This window comes from Oreochromis niloticus, linkage group LG11 (assembly GCF_001858045.2).
Source record: "Oreochromis niloticus isolate F11D_XX linkage group LG11, O_niloticus_UMD_NMBU, whole genome shotgun sequence".
In the NCBI taxonomy this organism is placed as follows: Eukaryota; Metazoa; Chordata; class Actinopteri; order Cichliformes; family Cichlidae; genus Oreochromis; species Oreochromis niloticus.
Genome location: NC_031976.2, coordinates 25,981,854 through 25,997,703, shown reverse-complemented (window position 1 = coordinate 25,997,703; position 15,850 = coordinate 25,981,854). Strand labels below are relative to the sequence as shown.

General features: G+C 39.4%; 1 protein-coding gene and 1 long non-coding RNA gene across 2 annotated transcripts in view; one reads left to right on the top strand and one right to left on the bottom strand.

Moving 5' to 3' along the window:
- Positions 1-15,850, top strand: part of cadm4 (cell adhesion molecule 4) — a 151,214-nt gene that overhangs the window by 19,769 nt on the left and 115,595 nt on the right. The window lies entirely within an intron of this gene.
- On the bottom strand, positions 6,720-8,493 carry LOC112848140 (uncharacterized). Its single transcript, XR_003222084.1, has 3 exons — positions 8,275-8,493; positions 7,842-8,027; positions 6,720-7,761 (listed from the first exon to the last, which is right to left on the bottom strand). It is a non-coding gene; the product is annotated as an uncharacterized LOC112848140 (long non-coding RNA).

Below are 15,850 nucleotides of genomic sequence, written 5' to 3'. Positions count from 1 at the left end.
GACAAGGTCTGTGAAACTAGAGGATGATGAAGCTGCGGGCAGATGTGGTACAGTAGTGACGTCAGCTTGTGCTGAGATGCTGACGATGATGCTGATACTGTAAGATGGCATATTTCTGGGCGGATGGTGAATAAGATACACGTATAATGATGATTACGGTGGTTGGAACTGTGATTACATTATTGGAGTTTAAGATAAATGTGATGACAGTAGCATGGCTGCCAGTGCTGTCAGTTTGTCTAATTATCCATCCATCCAATTTCTATACCCACGTATCCTGTGTAGGGGCACAAAAGGGCTGGAGCTACTCCAAGCATGCATTAGGTTAGAGATGAGAGGTATATCACAGTGTAAACACTAACAGTACAGAGAAACACTCACATTAAGATCGTTAAGAGTGCTAACTTCATCTGAACTGCACGTCTCTGGATTTCTGGAGAGAGATGGAGCTGCTGTGCTCTGATAATTAGATCTGCTTAAAGCTACATTTAAAATAGCTGTTCCACATTATAACGTGTCTGAGAATTCAGCTTGCTCTTTATGTTCGCTGCAAACTGTGCATTACTCCGAGATGCAGCAATTTATGCAATTTTATAGAGTACTTAAATGGGCTATTGATTTTATTTTGTTCACATATGAAATGCTGGGACAAACAAATATTTAACAAATTATTTTAGTGGTTTTATATTGGATGTTGATTTTTAAAAATATCTCGTACTTTAAAGGTTAGGGTTGCGTTTTTTCTCAAAGCTATTTAATTTTATTATGCGGGTTGGAAGACTTATTTGTTGGGCTCACTCTTTGTCCTTATCATGCTGTGAATGAATGGACCCCTTCATAATGTGATTAAAGTGTAAGAAAACGGGGACAAAATCTATTTCTGTCTAAAATGGATGCTGAATCTCAGATAAATCTGAGACTTCAGCAGTTGGAGTTGAGCAAATCAAGTGACTAATCAAGTTGCAGTCTTTTTAGTACATTTGCTAGTTGGGGTTTACTGGACAGTGTTTCATAGCAAGACAAAGAAGTTATTTTTATGTTTTTTTTTCTTTATTAGGCAGCTGATGGTGGAAGTGAGAGATTCAAATCAGGGATGTTGCACTTCATGGTCAGTGCCTTAAACCCCATAAGCCTCCAGGGTTCTCCAGAAGGAATTTTACACTAAAGAGGCTGTAACTGTGAAAGATGACCACATGATTTGTGTAACTCAAACTTCTGTTCAGTAATGTTTATTTTACAATAGATGTCACTTATTCTTTAATGATGGAAGCTTTTCACAGCCAGTAGTATATGTATAGAAAGAATTATTAATCTGTTTAATACAAGCTAACCATCAGCATATAAATATTTTTTTAAGCATTAATTATCGCATATGACAACATATGCATGTGCTAATTGGCTAAATTACGGTTACAGCCTTGATGTAAAGAGCAAACAGAGTCTCTTTAAAGCCACAGTATAGTTGTAGTAATGAGCAGTCATAGTTTTGTGAATTACAGTCGTGTGGGCAGTTGTAATGACATGAAGAAATTCAGTGCATTTGCATTTTGGGTCAGTACCTATATACAAAGGTTTCTAACATACTGGTAGTGGTGGGCGTTGTTTTTTTTGTGTTTTTTTTTTAAGATCCACAGTGTTTACAGTAATAATGGTGACAATGAACTGTTACATTTGCTGTCGTCAATAATTTAACAGGACCTCAGGAATTGCCCTCTGTTGTTCTCGTGTGACCTCCTTCTCACACTTACAGCAATCCATAATTCATGTGGTGTGTAGTGGCTCCTGGATGGTGATACTGCGATGCTATCTGCCGCACACAGACGAGTGTTTGTTTTGCTGGAGAGCTGCATACAAATGAATGCAGGCGGAAAGGAAAACCATATAAGCTTATCTAATGTGCAATGGATAGTGGCTCTGCAGTGAATGGAGGGAACGATGAACACAAGGATAAAAAGGTGGAGAAGTGTTGCATTGTGCACTCAACTAATGCATGGGTGTACAGTATGCGCTGTATGTGAGTGTATGATCTGTTTAACGGTGAGTAGAAGATGAGGGGATTGAATGCAGAGAAACTAGACGAGGAGGAAGAACCTGATTAGGAGTGTTTGTGTTTCCTTGTCCTATTAACTGTAGGCATGTTTGTGAGTGATTACTTTCTGACCTGTCGCCTCTGGCTTTGTTTTTTACATAGACCCTCTCATTTACACCGCACACATACCAAACACACACATACAAAGTCTTCTAAATCCAGTGCATAAATCCAGCCAAGGGCCACAGGGCAGGCAGGAAAAGCACCTCAGAGACACAGAATCTCTCTCTTCCTCCCTCTTTTTTCACTCTCTGATCTCTCCCTCCCTCAATTTTTCTCCTTTTCCTTCTCTCCCTCCTTCCTAAATCCTCATCTCCATATTCATAGACAGAGGGGCTCTTTAAGACGACCGCTATCTGAAATGGGCCGGCAGCACCTCTTGTTTGTGGCTCTCCAAATGGAGAAAAGCCATTTCCTTTTCCTGTCAAGCATGGAGGTAGACTAGTTTGTGCTAGTATGTGTTTGTGCATGCACGTCTAAGATGTGCACTTGTGTTTGGATGAAAAGCAACGTTGTCAAGCAGTTTCACAATGTTATTGGCTGAGAGCAGGCCAAGTGTTGGAAGCTCGACCTTACTTCCACTTTTAAAATCACACTTCCCATAAAACCCGCAAATTGCTGGAAGAACTGGGGAAATGCAGAAATGTCCCATCAAAGGGGGAGGGGGGGATCAAAAAGAGAAATGAAAAACGGAAGTTGAAAATGTTTGCAATTTTTAAACACTGCATGACTGCTCACTTTAATACAAATCTGTGGGCTGTAATTTGTTTAAATTCTAAAAGGTTAAAACCTCATACTTTATACAACTCTGCAAAACATGATTGCTGGTCTCTTGCCAAGTAATGGACTGTTTGCATAGACTGAATAATATGTTACCAGACTTGTTGTTTATTATGGATGGAAGTGAATTACAAAACCATACTCAACAAACTTAATAACAATAATAATAAAAGAAAAGAAAATGCAAAAACTCTTTTCCAGCAAGTGAGCTTTAAAAGCCTCAAACACAGAAGCTGTTTGAATTTGATTTTTGGAGTGTATTTATCTGTACAAACATTTATGTGTGGGTCACACATAAATGTAATACCATATGTATTCATTAAATTCTGGATATATTCCCCCATCCATGACGCTTGATTACCATTGTGCATAACTGCATTGGTAACATTAATACATCAATGTCATGTAACACTGATATCCCAGCACATTTATTCTGCTGTGGAACAATGCATCATTGAAATTTCAAATTCAGAGTGAACATATGAACAATAGAGAGCAGTGCAATGCAGTTTTAATGCCGGAGGGATGAGAGGAGGCAGAAGAAGGAGGTGAAAACAACAGGTGGGTGTGGAAGGAGGGGGTTAAGCTGTGCAAGTTGAGGAGTGGTGAAGAGTTTTCTTTGCTTGCTCTTACCTTCTCCCATGTGTTTTATTTCTTTCTCATCTTTAATGTATCTGTGATGCAACTGAGGGCAATAGCTGCTTGGAAATTCATTGAATCATCAACAGAAAAAAAAAAAAAGGTCTGATGAAGGAGGTGACGAAGGGTGGCTTTGGCTCCCACTCGCAATTTTTTCACTTCCCTTTCTTGCTTTGTCTCTACCTCCTACCTTGTGCAGATTGAGTCCACTTCTGTAGGATCAAAGGCATGATGTTGCATTAGTGGAACGTCACAGGTTATCTCATGTCTTGCGATCCGAGAAACACTTGCGTGTTTGGCTCAGAGTCAGGCTGCTACCTCACGGAGTCAAATGTTCGAAGCTTTTGCCTCTTAAATCCTAAATCCTACTGAGCTTTGAGTAGAACATGGGTGGCTTTATGCTGGAGTAGAATCTGAAGGATGCGTTGTAATGTAGAGACAAACACAGAAGGATTGAAGATTTTACTGTGCTTTAAAGAATTCACTATATTTGTGAGTAATTAGCATGTATGGTTTTAGATCAAAGGGGATCAGATTATTTATTGTCACATCTGTTCGTATTCTGTTCCTGGGAACAAGCGAGTGAAAACCAAGTGTTACTGGTGATTGCAACTCAAAGAATTTGCTCAAGAAAATTAATGTAATGTCTTGTGTCTTGGTGAAAAATTCAATGTAATGTCTGGTTCCCAACATGAAAGGCTTGTACTTTGCATACCCAGTACCCCAAATCCTGTCCTGACCTCCATCACACCTACAAAATTAGAATATCAGTGAATGTAATCCACGCGGCGATTTTGCAGACTTTGAAAAAGCATTTGGCAAAGAAAATGAGTTCTTCAAGGTTGCATGATTGAACTGCTCGAAGTATGTCCAGTTAATCAAATGCAAATAAAAGCTATGGCATTTTAATCTGTCAATATTTTAGTGTGTAAGAAAAAAGGTTTAAGGTTCTTCTGGACAGAGTAATGGAGGTGTTATCCATCATCAAAGTTTCGCTTCCAACCTCAGTGACTAATACATGCCTGTGTGAGACACTGATTGGCAAATACAAAGCATTAATGACACACATGTCACTCACAGCCTACTACCCCTTTTCTGAGCAGTGTGCAAGGGTTTGATTGCAACTGTTGTTAAAAATGGTATCAGCAGGTGGATAATAAGGTGGCTTTAGCTGGCTCTGATTTGCAGTGCGGTTTTTTAAAGCCTTTGCACATGTTAAGGTGAGTCTGCCTTTCCACAGTCTGTACTTAAAAGTCCTTTAAAACCAGTTCTGTGTCATCACAAACTCTCATAAGACATAAACGAGGAAATGTGAGAACTCTCCCAGGTGACTAAAAACAGAAACGTAAAACGTGTGTGAAGCACGCACCCGCACAAACACCGTACATTTATCCTCATTTACTCCTCCTGCCTTCCCTCCTACTGCCTCTCCAGTCACTAATCCTTTTTTCAGCATTCTCTGTGGGCTGATTTCCCCCCTACTTGCATCACTTTTTCTCCTTTCTCCCCATTCTTTTCATTTTTCACTTTTCCCCTGTTTATTTCTCCTGCCTTGTTCCCTTTTCTTCACAATCCCTCCCTGCCTGCCTCCTGTCTTTTCTCCTTCCACCTGCTCTCATTTCTCTCCCTGGCTCATTTTCTCCTTCTCCCCCTGTCTCTTAGTGTATCGCTGCAGACTCTTGTAGTCAATTATCCCTTCTGTTAATGAGCAGATAAATCTAATTGCTCTCTCCTTCAGTGCCTGACGGCGTCTCTCTTCTCTGCCTTTCTAAGCCTGCGGTATGAGGAACATTGTCTCAACCCATCATTTTTCAACCCTTCCTTCATACAGTGGCGCCATTCCTCTTGTGGTTTCTTGGTCTTTAAAATGATTAAAATAGATCTTTCTGTTGGTTAACTACCTGCTTCTTCCATGCCATCCCTGGCTTTTTCTTTCCAATGACTGTACCTTTTCTTTCACCTGTCTCCTAACTGTTTGTACTTCAGCTGACTCTTAACCTTCACCTAGACTGCACTTCTCTTCTTCTCTGCATTTCAGTACAGCCATTGGTGTTAGGCAATGGTGGCCATTGTTGTTGATAGTGACAGATGGTCGTTGGTTTTTCAACTTCCACAGTCTAGTTCTTTGTCTATCTTTAAACTGTTTTTACAGTGTTCCACACTTTGTGGTCACAGACTGAGAAATGGCCATTTTGATAGGTACATCTTGCTGGTACCAGATTGAATGGCTATGGAGGCTATCTGAGTAGAGTGAACGCTATGGTCATAAAGGAATGGACATGGTCAGCAACAATGTTCAGTTGGTATGAAATATCTTTCACACCATTACACCACCGCCAGCCTGAACTGTTGTTGCAGGACAGGATGGATGTATTCTTTCCTGTTCTGTGGTCTAAAAATTTTTAGAACACCACCCAATGTGAAGTTTATGCCACAGCTGCCCTAAATGAACAGTTTTCTGATGTATTGGTGATACTGAGAATTTACTGTTTTACAAAAAAGCTGAAAAAAATAGGAAAGCACATTGTTATTTTTAACATGCCAAATTACAGATCACAAACAAAACTAATAATGAAGCTGTCATCGTTGCTTCTTGTGCTCACTTCATTTTGTTGCTTTATTTCTTCAGTGTGCAGTGAGCAGTGCTACAGTTTTCCTGCTACAGTCACAATAGGGTGTAAACTGATGTGTCAACACTTCATAATGCATGTGAATTCTTGGCAGACAGGCGTCTTATTGACATAATTGATGTTGCTGGATGGCAGGGTGACTGTAATAACTGACATTAAGCAGTAGCAGCATAAAGCATGGGATGAGTTCACTGTGTCATGCAGGGGTCAGCATGAAGTATCATTTGTTCTTGCTGCGATTGCAAATGCAGTAGTTCCCAAACAAGAAGGATGGGTTTGCATTCAGGTTCTGCAACAAAGGCAAGTTAAAACAGTAAGACAGTGTCACAGCTGTTGTTACTCAATCCTAAAGGTAAACTATTAAACACAGTGTATTTCAGTCAGTATGACAAAATGTTTTGTCAGTTTGGATTTGCCAATGTCATGCAATATGTTTGTAAACTATATTCCCAGGAAAAGAGTGGCTTTCCAAAAATATGAGAAATATGAAGCTGAGGGATTTCAGACTTGAATGTGTGGTTTGCTGTTCTACCCACTGAAATTACATTGACGAAAAAAGGATCCCCACCAGCACACCCTCACCCCCACTCCTCTTAGTAACTGCTACAGATGATCAAGCTTTAACTTCCAAAAACTTACAACTGTCATGTAGTTTATATGTGTTCCACAGCAAATTGATGCCATAAGACTTTTATGCATTTCTGAGGCGATTGTGAGGTATCCAAATTTATTCTGTGCATGCAGATAATTAGTCCTGGTGGTTTAATTAATATAAATAAATTGCAAGTATTTTTCATACCAAGGTGTTCAGAAAGTAATAAACACAAAAGGAAAAACAGACAAACAAAAACAACAGTACAACACACTGAAGCATAGGTGGGATTATTTCTTGCATGGATATTGTCCGTGCATATATTTACATCAAAGGTTTCCGCTGCCTGCAACCCAAACACTGATGCATTAAAATAGGTAGCACACGCAGTGGGACATGTAAAGATAAAACACTTCCTGAGCACAAATATACATGAAACCACTGCAGTAGAAAATTCACAGAAAATTTTGAACATGCTCTGTATGTACACAGTGGGATGCATAAAATTAAGAAAAGAATGTAAGAACATCACAGGCAAACGTACAGATACACAGCACGGCCAGAGGGAACGCAAACGGGAGCACGATGAGCAATCATATGGTGCTTTCAAACTGAGCTACATTTATGTACTCATGAAGCATGTCTGTGCATTTAATGTGTCTGAAATGAAATGCTATTTCAAAACCTATCATATAAGAAACTTTTTATCTACACAAATATTTATGTGTAAGTGTGCTTGTGAAACTACATGAGCGCTATACTTGCTTGGCAGGTCAGTTTAAGTTCATTTCCACCTCATCTACCTCAAGCTCATCGTGCCCCGCTGAGCCCAATCAGTGTCCTCTGAGACAACTTATGTCTACAGCAGTACCCTGAGAGCCAGAGCTCGGTGATGAACGGAAACATCCTCAGTGCAAATGCACACCTGCATTCATTCAGACACACACACACGTGCACAGATAAAAAACATGCAACTCAGACGGGCTTGAGTCTCCCAGTTGGGCAAGCTCTTTTCTCATCACTGCAGAACCCTGTGGGAAGTGAGAAGAGTGGGATAAGGATGGCTGGGTAATGATAAAAGAGGTAGTTAAGGCATAATTTGGAGCCGCACCTTTTTAGTGGCGCTGCTGTCATCAAAAAAAGCTCCCATCAAGAGCCAGCCAGTCTTGGCCACCCCACACACAGCACAGGTCAATAGCAATGGCTCTGGCAGCCTAAATCAAAGATGGTCATTCTTTCAGAGTGGGTGGTCATGCTGGTGGAGCTGCCATCCCGGGCTTTGAGACTCATTTGCCACCTGCTGGCACATTAAATGCCAAATTAGAAGGCCTGTTGTTTCATCAGAAGCCTGCAAGTGTGACGTTTGCTCAGTAATGAAGAAAAATTGGCCCTGATTACAGACAAAAATCAAAGCCCTTAGGTGATTCTTTTCAGGGTGGTAAAGAGGCATGACAATCTTAAATGATAATTTATGTTTCTTGTCTGAAATATTCCTTGGACTAAGAGTAAAGCTGTGGATGAATTGCAAAATTGGTTTGACATACCTGCAGATCTCTGAGGTATACCTTCTGTCTAACAAGCACTTTACTCTATTATTCCAACTTTCTTTGCATTGTCACTTTGTTGATAACGACTTACTATCATTATTTTCTGTTTCTTTAAGAAAATACCAGTGTGTTTTTCTTCTAAACTATCCAGCTTTTCATATGACAGTTTATTTAGTTTATGGTTGCTATGGTTATATTTTCAAGGAGACGGATGCAGCAGTGATTTGCTTAATCGTGGGCTAGATCTCCTGTGGTGTCCTTATTTCTATAGAACCACCATTCATTTTACATTTTACACAGATTTAAAAAATAAAATTGTGAATTACATTTAATGAACCTTCATTTAAAACATATTTTTGTGGCCAAATAAATAAATAAATTGAAAGATCTCATCTACATTTTGTACTGAAAGACTCAAAAGCAGTTTAGAAAACGACAGGGAGAATAAGATTAGCTTTAAATAACTGTGGGTTGAGTATAATCACAATTTTTACTTGTAAATACTAAAAGCTAAATGATGACTTTTTGTATTGCACAACATACAAATGACGAGTTCTAGATTTTAACTGAATTTTATTTAGATTTTTATTTAAAGGTACTTTGTATTGTAGTTAAAAACCCAGTAACAGAGAAAACCCCAACAAACAGACAACCCCACATGAGCAAGTACATGGCGACAGTGGGAAGGAAAAACACCTCTGGTGACACCAGGCTCATAGAGGTTGGAGGTGAGGGCAGGAAGACAGGAAAAAAAAGACACTGTGGAAGAGAGCCATACATTAATATTTACTAAATTCAACGTGGTGGTCACATTTTTTTTAAAGACTTTGTCTTGTTTTACATTTTATAGAGTTTTGTTCTTGTTACTTTTGATTCCCAGTTATTATTTGGTTCCCTTTTATTTATTGCTCCTCCTCTCCTCCTTCGGATATGTCATTCTGTCATCTGAGTTCTGCACATCAGGTCATCTTCTGGATTGGTTCTTAGTATGCATATTTTTAGTGTTTTCTCTCTGTTAGGTTCTCATTTTTGTTTCTTTCATTTCCTGTTTTGCTTTACTAGTGAGTTGTCTTTTGTGTCTGGTGTTTTGTTTTCCTTTCTCCTCCCTTGAGTGTCTGATTGTATTTAATTGTCCCTCGTCATCCAGCTGCAGCTAAAACAATGTGATACCTTCGGTTTTTGACATATACCACTATTTTTGTGAATAATGTCAAACAAAACCATGGTTCAGGTGGAAAAAACCAACTGACATAGCCTCAGTGGTGACCACTGTGATTCTCATCACTTCCTCACAGGGCACATTTCATTTTTTCCTTTCTATTGGAAAGCCGTCAGATGTGATTGATTCCATTGGAAGATACACCTGGATAATATTGATCACTTGCCCTGCCTTGAGCAACAATCCCTCCACTAACGGTGAGATGAAATCTGCCGCAAACAGCTCAAAGCCAATTTTATCCAAGCCAAGTCCTGTTTGTCTTGTGAGAAACAAGGAGCAGCAGATCTGACAACAGGAACCTTTAGGGGTCTCAAAGGAGAGGTGGTTTTATAGATTTCTAGATTTTAATATTGATAACTAAGGCTGGAAAAAATAAAAGTTTAGTTAAGTTTAATATCTGATGTGGATGTTATATTTTGGTGTTACCTAAGACTTCCTTGCAACACTCTATATTGTACTTAAATTGCAGCTCTAGATTGTAGCCTTACTTTTTTTCAGGTGGAAGCGTGTGATAGGCTATCATTATGAGATGACAGTGCTGCTGGACATTCATGTAAATATGATTTCTAAATAGTTGCTTTTGGCAAAAAGGGTGACGTTCAGTTCAAAGACTGGCATTTCAGGTGCAGTTACTGCAGTGAGCTGCATTTGAGTTAAGTGGCTTTGATTATTGCCAGGTGTATTCACTATGTTCCTATATTGAAGGTTGACTTTGATTTCAAATTCCCATCATAGCAGCCGATCCATTCTGGCAGCAGTTGTGAGAAAACAATTCATTATATTTCCAGCTATTCTTAGTTTCAGCTTTTACTTTTATGGGATATGATGAAATATAGCAGATCATGAAATATAATGAAAAGGTTTGATCTGTGCGAACCAAAAAGCAGAGTAGCTCATGCACAACAAAGCCTGTGAAATGAATTTAGAAGGAGGAAAATGAGGCACTTGAGGAGTGGAGAAGAGCTGATTAATGGTAGGGAACAAGTGTGATTGATTATATGATGAAGTTAATCTTTATTTCCCTCCCACTCTCCCCCAGCCCTCCCATTTTCAAATAAGTGCCCCCCTTTGCTGACCTCAACACCCACACAAACGTTTGAAGCTTTTTTCTTTCTTTTTTTTTTTTAACACTAATTTCACAGAAGGATCTGTGATTATCTCCAATCGCTGCACTTCAAATCAAGTGCAGTTCACCATGTGCAGCTGATCGGCGCAGAGATGCACAGCTGTATCTTTTCCTTTTAGCCCCAAATCAGCGTTGCTCCCGTTATACCCCCAAAAGCAAGCATAAGTGAAAAGCACATTTTCAAAAATACTGCTTAACTGAAAGGAGAAACTACTGGTGTAGTTTCTTTGGAATTAAAAGCTGGGATTTATTATTAAAAACAGAGAAAATGAGTTCTGAGAATGAAACATCTCACTAAGTGATGAAGTAAATATTGAAAATTTAGTATCGATCAATAACCCCATTATGAAGCCCTGCAGAAATATACAAAGACTTGCTGAATTTTTTCAGCCTTTAAACTCCAGCTATTGAGCGAAGAAGATTTACAACCAGGGGATGGCAGATTATAGATAGCATAATGCACTTCCTACTTGACATACGAATTGAAGGTTCTGCAGATGGAACTCCAACTGACAGAAAATTATATATTCACTCTGTGTATAAGTTGGTGGTCTAGCCTGTGTTCAAAGACAACTTATCTGTGGTGCAATCTTGTAATAACCACAGGCAAATAATGCATTATGTAGGAAGGATTTTTTTCTTTTTGCAAAGGGTACGTAGAAGAAGTAACGGGAACTAGTTGTTTCATTGAAACCGTTTAGTTTCATTACCTATAATGGATATTCTTTTGTATCCATTCAAAGAATTTCTCCTTATACAGAAAATTGAGAGAACATAGTTTGTCAGAATTAGATTGAGTGTTTTCTTATTGTCAGACTTTCAATACACTGTTTTCAGGACGCATTTTAATGTTAATGTCAGTAACTGTAATCTTACACTTTGTTTTCCTGCAAGTGAATTACACTCAAAATACAGATTTAGATAAGACAGACTCTGTAAACAGAACTACAGAAAGTTTACAAAAAGAACAATTATATAATTATTTTAGATAATGTCTTTTTTTTAATTATAAACTTGATGTCAGCATGTAATTATCAAATATCAGAGATTTCATCAGTAGCAGTTATTACTCGTCAAAATGAAGGCAAAAAAAATGTTGGTTAATGAGTCAGTGCAAGTCCCTAGACAGCTTCAGAGCTCTGACTGCAAACAGAGCATCTTGACACCATACTCACAGACTTATGTGGCCCTACATCATTTTTTCCCCTCCTGCATGCTTTATTCAGCTCTGACTGATCGTGAAGACACATTTCCTACTCCGTGTCTCCTCTGTGTGGCTGCATTGTGCTTTCTGAGGGTGCGAGCTTGCAAAGTGTCAGGAGATTTTTGTTCTGAAAACCAAGTATTCTTTGAAATACCTTAAGTGAGATATGCTTTATTTCAGCAAATAAAAAACACACTGTATAAAACAGTAACAGAACTGTGGCTGTAACATTACTAAGAAAGGAAAGTAATAAAAGTTAAGGCGCTTATAAAGCAACAAACTTCAAAGTAATGGACCAAAAGAGCCAAAAGACAAAGCCACTATCAATGTGGGTGGAAGAAACTAAATAACAACAAAATCTGACCAAGAACAAATGGAGGGAATTTACACTATACAGTTTTTTCCCCCACAAACCCTCAAAAAACTTCACATTTCTATGTTACGTAAACAAAACATTTCATTCTTCTTTCATTCCCTGTGAATGAATTAAAACAACTGATTCAGATTCTCACCAGAAAAATTCACCAATAAGACACACAGCAGCTGATCGACACCTGTGAGGCTGCCTGAACCGAAAGAGTACAGTTTTGCTAAAGGACATAGTCTCTCTAATCAACAGATCATCACCATCGATAAACACTGCGTCAATATTAAAAGGATTCTAAAAATGTGTTAATTTGTTTTGTTTTTCAAAATTGATAAAGCGTGATAGTCTGACTTAAAGAACAGTTTTTCTTACAGTGCACTGGTTGTTTCAAATCTGTACTTATCTGGAAACTCAGTGCTGTCAGTTATCAAAGTCATTGCCCGAAATGAACATTTGAAAAAGGAAGCTTTATCCCTCTGAATAAAATGAATACACTGCATTTACATTGATGGATTGCAGCTGCAGATTGACAAGATTGTCTGTCAGCAGGATGTTTGATGGCGTTCCAGCTCCTCTGTATTCCCAGGAGACTGAATCACACACACAGATTCGCACAAACATGCTTCAAAACATAAAGAATAGTTTAAAACTGCACCGCATCAAATTACAGCGTTGTTGGGTCAAACAACAGCGAGAAAAATGGTGGCGATAAACAGAAAACGAAAACTCAATAACCCCTCTGTTTTCCTTCTGGTTGCATTTTCCTCTCGTGTTCATCTTTTGAAGTCAAAACTTTTCAATGACTCTAAAGTTGTCTTCAGGCATTCGAAGCCACACAAGACACACACACGCACACACACACACAACGTGGTTTCTGACTGCCGTGAACCTTAGCTGAATTACAGAGGCTGTTAAGACTGTTAGTCTCCTGTTTCAAGTTGGCGATAGATGCTCCTGCACTGCTTATAAGCAAAGCCGGGCTATGACAGGTAATCACTATTACTCGCGCGTTTCCATTTGAGTTACTGATCACAGCATAAAAGCCCATAGCTCTGATTTGTGCATACTATAAAACTCGGGGAGTGAAATGAAAGAGAAAGTGAAGTGGGATGTGGGAATGGTGTTGAGAAGGGTGGAAAGACAGAGAGATATAAGTGTTAGAGGAGGTGTGATAATGAAAGAATGGAAGCATGGATATATGGAGGTGGAAGGAAGGGGTATCTGAAAACTATTCTCAAATGGAGATGTGGAGATTGGACAGGAGGGTGAGAGACCGGAAGAATGACAAGTGTGTGGGCCAATCAATAAGATCCTGTCAGGCAGATGGCAAATTGGAGAGTGGCGTGACACTGAGACAAATTGACACAATCAGATCTACGAAGATGAACAGTCATTGGAGCGTATGTGTGTGTGTTCGTGTGCGCGAGCACGTGCATGTATGTGTGTGGGACATATAGCAGACAAATAGCCAAATCACCACACACATGGACAGATAAAGAAAGTGGGCGCGGGACAGACAGGAGAAGATGATGTGAGAAATGGGAATAGAAAAGTAGAAAAAGACAGACAGCAGTCATAGCTGAAAAAGGAAATGAGAGCAGAGCGAGAAAGCGAAGGTGTGTGGCTGAGAAGGAGTGCATATACCATAACCTTAAATCTGTCAGCGCTGAGACCAATATTCTCTTCCTCCGTCCTTGTGTCACTCACACATTCCCTTTCCATCTCAGGCTTGCACGCATCCCTCTTTGCAATTGCGCATTAATTTTTCAGTGTCAATCTGGCTTGTGCCCTTAGCCCTGTACTATCTTTCTCACTCTCAGCTTTTCTCATTTCTTTGCCATTTTTTTCCCAGTTCCCATATTTTTCCCTGCCTCAGTATTTTGTTCCTCCGGATTTGTTTTCTTGTTTTTGCTGCATGCCTTTGGTTAATGTGTGTTTGTGTTCGTGTGTCTGGGCGCCTGTTTGTACCCATTCAGCTTTAGTTTATTCAGTCAGCACCATTTGTCTCTTTTGTTTGTTTGTGAGCTAGAGATAGATAAATATAATTAGACAAATGAAATAGCGTCTTCCCTGTTTTATCTCCCTTTGCTCTCCCTCTGGTGGGCATAATCCATCTCTGGCTCCTTCTTTCGTCGCCCCTTTTACCCTTCCCTGTCTTCTCCCCCTTGTTTCTCTCCCCCTCCTTCCTCGTCACTTCCTCCTTCCCTCTTCCTTTCCTCTGTCTCTTGCCCTAAAGTATTTTCATTTGGGCTGTGAAAGTTGCTGTTTGAATAGGCATATTTGTCCTGCTTAATAGCATACCACCTCGCTCACTATGTGATTTAGCTCCTTGGCCTTATCTCGTGCAAACACAACCACTTCTCACTGTATCTGGAGGCTTCTCTCTCTTTCTTTGCCTGCTTTTTTTCCCTTTCCCCCTCTTGCGTGGTTCTCTCTTTCCGCCTACATCTCTGGCCATTGCAACGCCCCACAGCTTTATCGAAATAATGTTAAAAGCGACAACCATGCGTTTTGTATGACTAGATATGATAACTTTAGCATTTTGTCATTACACTAGTATAGACAGCAGTTCAACCTTTATCTAATGAGCAGCAGGTAGCTGGCTTTATGAACTTTCTTGTGCCATTAAAAAGCCCTGCGGCCTTGAGTTTTTGATTTCTTCAACCTTAGGCTGTAAAATGGCATATTTCATGTATACAAAGAGGATAAATGAGCAAGCAGTTGAGGATTTGCAGTACTGCTTCAATAGTTACCACAAATTTAGAATTCATTTTTCCTCTAATGGGACATTTTGCATTAATCTGAGCTCATTTGACAGTTTTTCTTACAATGCGGCGTGTTTTACTATGACCTTTAGGGAAAATGTAGGTGAGAAACAATAAAATTCTGCCACGACCTGCTGAAATCATCTCCAAGGTTACAGTGTGTCAACCGCACCAGTGGAGCTACTTGCAGTTCAATACCAGAAGACTGCGTTTTCACTGGGGAGCTTCCTGCTGTGGCTGAGTGTAACAGTGAATGTGAATGAATATAAGTTTCACTGAGAAAGAAAATCCATGGCTCCGTAGTTTTTACAAGTTATGTTTAGAAACACGTGCAGCTAGTTTTCCTGTTACATATCTGCTGCACTTGCCAGTATGCCTTTTCCTAAAATAACTGACTTTATTTTGTGGTTTTCTACTGGCTTTAATTAAAGGCAATATAAACACAGATAAGCCTAGAAACAAATTGTGAATTTCTTTTGTATAATACGCCTCTAGCTTTACAGATGTCAACAAAGACCCTACATTACATTTTCCACAGCACTGATTAGGAATATCTGCAGTATGTGTAGTTTGTCTCATCTTAAATGTCAGCGGTTTTGCAACAGGATGCTCTTTCTGTGTCACAAATATCAAAGAGGCAAACATGGAGCCATTCCTCAGGAGAGCAACGATTCCAAAACCCAATTACATTGTCCTTCCAAACCATCAGTCAGGCATCGCGTGCATCTGCACGAACTGGGGGAACAAACCAGAGTGTTGTTCTGTAGACTGAAAGAACATACTGCATATTTTTTTTCTTTAATGGGGTTTCATGAACTACAAAGAATGAAAATTCATTTAGAGCTTCTTTTGTTGTTTGTTTTCAACATTTTCCAAATACGTCCGAGGGACC